At 37.4% G+C, this 8,135-nt stretch overlaps 1 pseudogene; it reads left to right on the plus strand.

Annotated features, from left to right (window-relative positions):
• Positions 1–525: 525 nt before the first annotated feature.
• On the plus strand, positions 526–1,831 carry LOC100727825 (olfactory receptor 2M3-like; annotated as a pseudogene).
• The last annotated feature ends 6,304 nt before the right edge of the window (positions 1,832–8,135 follow it).

Here is an 8,135-nt window from a genome sequence, read left to right on the forward strand (position 1 = left end):
GCTGATTTCTCAAACTCTTGGAATTTATCTAATTTTGTCTTCTTTCCACTGGTAATCACTGCCCTTTATACTTGGCAGAAAAAATTCACAAGTAAAATGGAGTGAATGTGGAGAAATTCGATAAAACGATTCCAAGGAAAATTAAACTGCTTTCTCAGAATTTATGAATTAGATGATGATTAGGAAACTGTGAAAGTACTAACAATGATACCAATTGATTTAACTTGTTCCATAAAGGGGATTTTATAACTTCGGAAAATTTCCCACCTATTGTCACAAAACCTACTTTGTCTGTTAAATAAGCAATTCACATTTAAAAATTACTTCAACCCAAACACTAGGCTCACTATCAATCATCTATAAATAAAAGAACAAGTCTGTATCTTTATAAATGTCTTCCTGATTTACAGATACTTCTTGAGACATAGTTGTCTGAGAAATAAAAATAAATGAAAAAACACAGTATTTCTATGACAGAATTTTACACACTTGTTACACATTCTCTCCACTGTAAGTACATTCACCATGGCCTGGGAGAATTAGACCTTCAACTCTGACTTTATTCTGCTGGGAATTTTTGATAACAGCCCCACCCACACCTTCCTCTTCAAACTGGTCCTCGCCATCTTCACAGTGGGCTGCATGGGGAACACAGCCATGGTTCTGCTCATCTACCTGGATGCACACACCCATGTACTTCCTCCTCAGCCAGCTCTCTCTCATGGACCTCATGCTCATCGGCACCACTGTGCCCAAGATGGCTGTCAACTTCCTGTCTGGAAGGAAGTCCATTTCTCTGGCAGGCTGTGGGACCCAGATCTTCTTCTATGTGTGCATTCCTGGAGCTGAGTGTTTCCTGCTGGCTGCAATGGCCTATGACCGCTATGCTGCTATTAGCCACCCTCTGAGGTACCCAGTCCTCATGAACCAGAAAATCTGTTGCCCTTTGGTAGCTTCCTCCTGGATTCTTGGCTCCATTGATGATATGATTGTTATTATAGTTGCACTGACCTTCTCCTACTGTGGAACCTACTGTGGGTTCCGGGAAATATAGCCTTGCTCACACTCTCATGCACAGACACCAAGACATTTGAACAAATAATGTTTACCTGCTGCGTAATTATGCTTGTCTTCCCTGTAACAATCATCATTGCTTCCTATACGCATGCTATTCTGGCTGTCATCCACATGGGATCCGGGGAGAGTTGCCACAAATATTTTGCCACCTGCATCTCTCACCTCACGGTGGTGGGCATGTACTATGGAGCTGCGATGTTCATCTACATGAGGCTTAAATCTGAACGGTCCCTCATCTGGGATAAGATGTGTCTGCCTTCTACACTATCCTGACACCCATGCTGAATCCCCTCATCTACAGCCTGCACAACAGAGAAGTCAGCAGAGCCTTCATGAAGGTGTTAGGGAAGGGGAAGTCTGCAGAACAAATGGTCCAATTTTAATTTTCATTGTTGTAGAGTTTGCTTACTGATTAAATTTGAAACTATAACCAACACAATTCAGCACCCAAAATGCTTTCACATTTGCACTGAAAAAGTTATGGTTTATACCAAAAGAGTCAAAATTTAATAACTGTACACATGAGTAAGAGATTCAGGCATGGTAAACAGGTTGGACAATAGGCAGTGAGCTTTTAACAACGGACCTCTTGCAAATCACAGAAGAGATGACTGCACAGAGAGTTTCTGATGGCCTGGATCTGAGGTCAAAAGCACATGTAGAGGGCAGAAGCCAACATCTTGACAGGCACTGTCCTCTTGGTTTTTTCATGACCCCTTCTGCCTATAGGGTGTATCTTCTTTTCTATTCATAACTCTTCCTCCTCCTCCTCTTACTCCTTCTCCTGCTACTTCTTCTATTATTCTTCAGTGCTCTTTTACTTCTTTATCTTTATTTTTCTTTTTCATTTCTTTTTTTAAACACATGTACACATTGAATTTCTACATTTGTTGGCTGTCCCTATTCACTTCCTGACACCAAAAGCCTCAAAAGGATCATTGGCCATCACACCATCCAATAACATACACATCTGTTGGATAAATATTTAATTTTTTTGTAAAATTTTGTAACAATGCATTATTACAAGTAAGTATCTGTACTATGAGGAAGTACAGAACTATAGACTTTTTAAAATATGAAGTATTTATTATCTCACAAGATATATAGTCCCATAACAGTAGCCCATTCTATGGTGTGTTGTTAACATACAGTAATTTTATTTACAGTGAGCCAATAATTTCCATGAGTTTGACCCTGTGACAGTGATCATCTTGTTACAACAATCAATGAAGCTAATTATACGGAAAGTTATACAGACACTTATAAGACCATACTATCACTGAAACACAAAATTATTGCTTGTGAAACTGAATTTTTTCTATAACAGACAGTGAGTTATTCCATGATGCTGCACATTTATTTCCATATATATGGAGAAAAATCCTCTTACTGTTGCTGAAAATTGAACTAATGCACCCATGATGGGTTAAGTGTGGAGATTCATCAAAATCTGAAAACAGAAATTTGATTTAACCTAAGTATTGGGCACATCCACAAAGGATGAAAGGTAACAAACCATAGTGAGACATGCACATCCTTATTATAGCAGCAATTCACAGTGGATTAACTTATGAAATAGACTAGATGTGTATCAACAGATCAAAGAAAAGAAAATATATGGTTTTTTTGGTATCATAAATAGAAAGCACAACCTTGCACTTGCCAAGCATGCGCTTAAGCCACTGAGCTAAGTCCCTGGCTGAAAATTTTATGTATACACACAATACTATATTTTCAGCAATAAAGAAGAATGAATTCTGTCATTTCCAGAAGTATGAAACAGCATGATTATTCTAAGTCAGACTCAGAGAGTCAATTATACTTTTGCTTATGTTTGAAAAGTCTAAAATACTAATTAATAAAACAGAGGACTAAGAAACAAAACTAGAAATTAACTCTTCAAAATAAGAAAATGTGTGCAAGGAAGGGGTAAAAGGTAAATGTGATTAGAGGGATTGAAAGTGAACTAGATATGTTTTATGCAAGAGCCAATTTCCAAACACAAATGTCATTATTCCATAATATAAAAGAATAAAGAACTCATATCAATTTGAAATTGTCTGTATGTATTAAGAAAATAAGATAGGTAATAACTTTTCCAACAATAAGAATGAAGCCAAATAACTTAAATAATGAATTTTCCCATATATTTCAGGAAGAAATTTTACCAATTCTGTATACACCCTTCTAGAAGATATAAACATGAAGCATAATTATTAAGTGATTTACTCAAAAAAATTACTCTAGTTCCAGGAAACCACTGAGTATTAAAAATATTTTAAAGACAAAATATGTAATAGATATTATGAAATAGGAAGAAAATGTTCAAATAGGAAGGAAAACTGGGAAGGAAGAAGAGGAAAAGAAGGAAGAGAAAAGGAAAAAATGAAGAAAGAAGGAAAAATTGGAGACAAATCTCTTGTAAATAAGGAAGAGAAGAGGGATTGAAAGGAGAGTTGGGAAATGGGAAAAAAGAATCAAGATATATCATCTGCGAGTATAAATTTCCTGAGACAAATGTGAACATCATGTGCATCTAAAAGGTACCAATAAATTTAATTAATTAAAATAGAAAAAGTAAAATCAGAATCTCATGAATGTTAAGAGTAATATTCAACAATATATTAGCAAATCAAGAACCTCAGTGTTTAAGAATTTTATACAATGAGGGCATAGAACATTTTTTTCAAACAAAACTGGATTAGCATTTTAAAAATTAAACTAGGTATTTTATTCTCTTACCTGGTTACCAAAATATACACGGACACATTAACACATGAAGTAAACTGACAAAATTGAACATTAATTAATTTAAATACTTTCAGTAAACAAGGAACAGAGGGATTGCAACTTGGTAAAGATAATATGCAAAGCATTGAGAATCTTGTTTTTTTTGATGAAAAAACTAGACTCCAAGTAAAATAATGGGAATGCAAAGATATCTGCTCTCATTTCTTTGTACTACCATTGTTCTGAAACTTTTCACCAATATAAATAGGCAATAAAATTAAATAAAGTTAAGCATTCTGGAAGGAAGAAAAATAAGGGTTCTAGTCACAGATGTTATTATATCTATATAAAAATATATGGAGAACAAGCACAAAGACAAATACTGTATTCAGTAATTTATAATTGCAAGATTATAATTTGTTTCTAGATAGTACCAATAAGCCAGTAGAATTTCAAATTAAAACCACAGTTTCATTTTCATTAATATAAACCAAAATGCAATACTTAGGTAAAAATCTAGCAAAATATAAACATCCATATAAGAAAATGACAAAACTCAAGATACACAAAAATGAAGTGAGCAAATAAAAGTTTATTCCCAGTTCATGGATAGGCAGGCTCAGAACTGTCAAGATCCTAGCTGTTCGTTGCCCAGACTAGGCCAGAGCATGAGATTCTCCCGGACACATGTTTTCTGAGACTGTTACGTTTATAAAGGGTGCATCTGGAGGGCTGAGCACAGGGCTGATCCTGTGGTTAGATTTGGGCTGATCCTTGAACGGGTGGATTCTGAAAGAGTTTCTCATTCTCTCTGTCTCTCTGTCTGTCTGTCTGTCTGTCTCTCTCTGTCTCTCTTTCTAACTCACACACACACACACAGTAAATTTGTGTGGCTAATTCATTTTACCTCACACTGCCAAAGCTTCATACAATTAAGTTTTATATAGGTAGTTGAACTATCCAAAACTGTGTTTTGGCCAAAACACATTATATTAAGTGACTGGCTTTGGACAGCTTAAAGGATTGTTTTTGCCATGCATCAGTGGTCCAAACCGTGTTGTCATAGTATGTCTATCAGTCCATCGTCTATGTATACACCTATAACATATTTCTATAATAGGTGTATACATAGGTGTATACATCTGTTATCTAGCTATTATCACTCTATCAATATATCTAGGTAAGATATTTTTCAAATGTCTTATTTTGGAAAAATGTTAAGTCACAAAGATATTTGTGGGACACTAGTGTGATGTGGAAACCCAAGTTATAATATATAATAATAAATATGTGAGAAAAAATAACATATTAAAAGGTAAAAAAATATTATTACATATTTCAAAGAAAGCTTGACCACCACATAGCTATAAACAAACTCCTACTTGCACACAGCTGTGTGTGAAAATGCATGCACACAGGTGCTGTCAGGAGCATTATGTGGAGTGGTGTAACCCAGGATATGTGAATCTTTTTGCTGTGTACTTTATAACAGAACTTGAAGATAGCAGTAAGATGACTGGTAGAATCAGAAAAGGAATGGAATCCGGACCCACAGAAGGCAAGCTGGCCACAGCAGGACTGGCCAGAGCGCCCTAGGCTGACATGTGGAGGAGTGAGTTAATGGCGACCCAAATGATACCACTGATCTGCCAGCATGAAAATCACTGCTGAGCTTCGACAGAGTTATGTTTACAGGTAAATATGGCAACACTTTGAGGTGTGTACTTAAGCTGAAAATGAGAAGTCCAACTGCCTGATTTCCCCGTCAGTTTATGGCGTTATAGACAGTTTGAAAATATGAGGTTTTAAGGGGAGTTAACACAGAGTCCTAGTACACGAATAAACCAGGAGACAAAAGAAAATGCAGAGTTTTTTGTATTATTAATCAATAAAACAAAATAACTCATTTTAGTTTAAATATTGAGTTATATTTTCAATTTTGAAAGTAACTTACATGAATTCCTAGGAGAAAAAGTGATGATAGCACAGAGCACTATTATAATTGAAGACAAAGGATAGGAGACCCCTGGGGGATTGAGAAATTAAATCACACTCAACTTAGTAAACTTGGGCTGTGAAGATCTGCTGGACACTTAAACATTCTCGGCTGTCCTGCAAGGAGCAGGTTCCACTGAAGACATTCAGGTGGGTGAGACTGCGAGAGATGCTGAGGGAGGCATTCCAAAATACTTAGGTGCTGTGGGCATTCCGGAGTCAACCAGAAAGTAAGGGAACCATGTTGCATTTAAAAGTAATGTATGGAAAATCTTGGTGTTTTAAATTTCTCCAGATAGTCACATGTTTGTCCCTATTGATCTGCAACCCACCCCTTGGTAGTCATTAATAAATTCGATGGTATGCTTTTCCATTAATTACCGTTTTATGGTTAAATGAAATAATGCCTGTGAAGCAGATCTGGTGTATTTGTCACACTTTCCACATTCTTAAGGATCTGGTGGCTTCCCTTGTGTGTAAACTTCCACTGTTTAATAGCATGGAAGGAAAGTGTATATGCATTAAACATAAAAACCAACAATCAAGGAGGAAAAACAAAACTTTCTCAGCATATTTGCTACTTAGTAACAGTGGGGGTGTTTTGTGGAATTTTCAAAAAGTAGAATTGAGTGTCAGTTAGACCTGAGTAGCAGCAGTAATATTAATTTTGATAACTTATACCATGATACACATGATTTTATGAGTGATTCTAAGAATCAGCTTATCCCATTTTTAAGACCACCCTGTGAGAGATGAAGAAAAACAAATCTCAGAGCCATTACTTCACTAGGGTGATAACAGAGCACTGTCTGAAGGTTTAGGTGTTTGGTATTCATGTAGAACAGGAATAGAAGCCATGTGTCTTCTCTGAGTTTGATGTGTGCAGTTTGATATCCACAGAATAGAGAAAGAAATAGAGGAGTAAGGTGTGTGTGTGTGTGTGTGTGTGTGTGTGTGTGTGTGCGCGCGTGTACGCATACATGCTCTATGTGTGGAAAACCGAGCCATGATTTAAAGGGCTGCAGAAGAGCAACACCATTTCAATTAAAGAAAGACTTCTGAGAAGCCCAGTTCACACTTGGACATCATGGAGCATTTTAATATCAGTGAGGCCTGATGATGCTAGCTTACAAGGCCATGTGTGGGAGGCTGAGGCAGGGGAACTGTAAATTTGAGGCCAGTTTGGAGATGTAGCAAGATGGCCAGGCTGGGGAGAGGGAGAGAATGAAAATCTGTAAGATGCATAAGAAGTTCACAGGGTTGACTGGGAAACAGAACAAATGAGTTGAAATATGCAGATGCTTGCAAATCTCTCCAAAACACCTCATGAACAAAATTGGCAAGCCGATGGTCTGCCATGGAAAATCTGAGACAACTGTGTTTGCAAGGGGTGGAGTGATCGATCTACTGGGGCCTTGGGAGAAGACGGAAGCCACACAGCAGGTGGACTGAAGAATGTGTGTGTGCTCTGTTCATAATCTCTAGGGTGCAGATGGGGAGCCCTCTGGCTCAAACAGGCTTCTGAGCCTCTCTAAAAGGCATGAGCAGCCCTTTTTGTCAACATGTGTGAGCATTCTCTTCACAGGCGTGTGTTTGGGGAATGCCAAACTTTCCGCACCGGTCATTTTGCAAGCCACCTCTATCTGTGAGCTTATGTCTGGCTTATTTGTTTGTTTGCTTGTTTTGGTTTTTAACCTTTGATGGTGAGAGAGCAAAGGTTCAGTGTTTCCTGTCTGAGCAGGAACGGGGGTTCAGTAATCCAAATCAGCACCTTACCAATGCTGCTAGCTCATTCCTCTTCCCTCAGCCCTTTATCCTCTCAGCCTCTGCTCTGCTCCAACATATATTCTTTCACAGCAAAGTGTCCTTCAGCACCCTCCTGCTATGAGCTGCCAGCACCATGCCTTTCTTCTCTCCACCTCACTCAGAGTTCCCTTCCCTCAGAGTATCACTGTGACAGTATTATATCCTCTGATTAATCAAGGTCGACTGAACTATTTAGCTAAAGTAGTAACTCATTATAATGTGGTAGAATAAACAAAGGCTATTAACCCATAGTAGAAAGGTTTAGTAAAATTCATGGTATGGACAGACTTGTGATAAACTTAATACAAAATGAGTGGAGTAATGATGTGCATTATTGTAGGTGCAGAGATCTAACACCTACGCCACCTCTTCCTTTATTATATCTCTATGTAATTGCATTCTTTGTGAATTTGAAATGGAACCCTGGGCCCAATATGGGCTAGGCAAACACTCTACTAGTGATCTACACCACAGCCTTACTGTTTGTCAATTAAAAAGAGATATATGACAGTAAAAGTAATGAAAAT

Source organism: Cavia porcellus, unplaced genomic scaffold (assembly GCF_034190915.1).
Source record: "Cavia porcellus strain 051 isolate PalLab524CR breed Dunkin Hartley unplaced genomic scaffold, mCavPor4.1 scaffold_2, whole genome shotgun sequence".
Classification (NCBI taxonomy): Eukaryota; Metazoa; Chordata; class Mammalia; order Rodentia; family Caviidae; genus Cavia; species Cavia porcellus.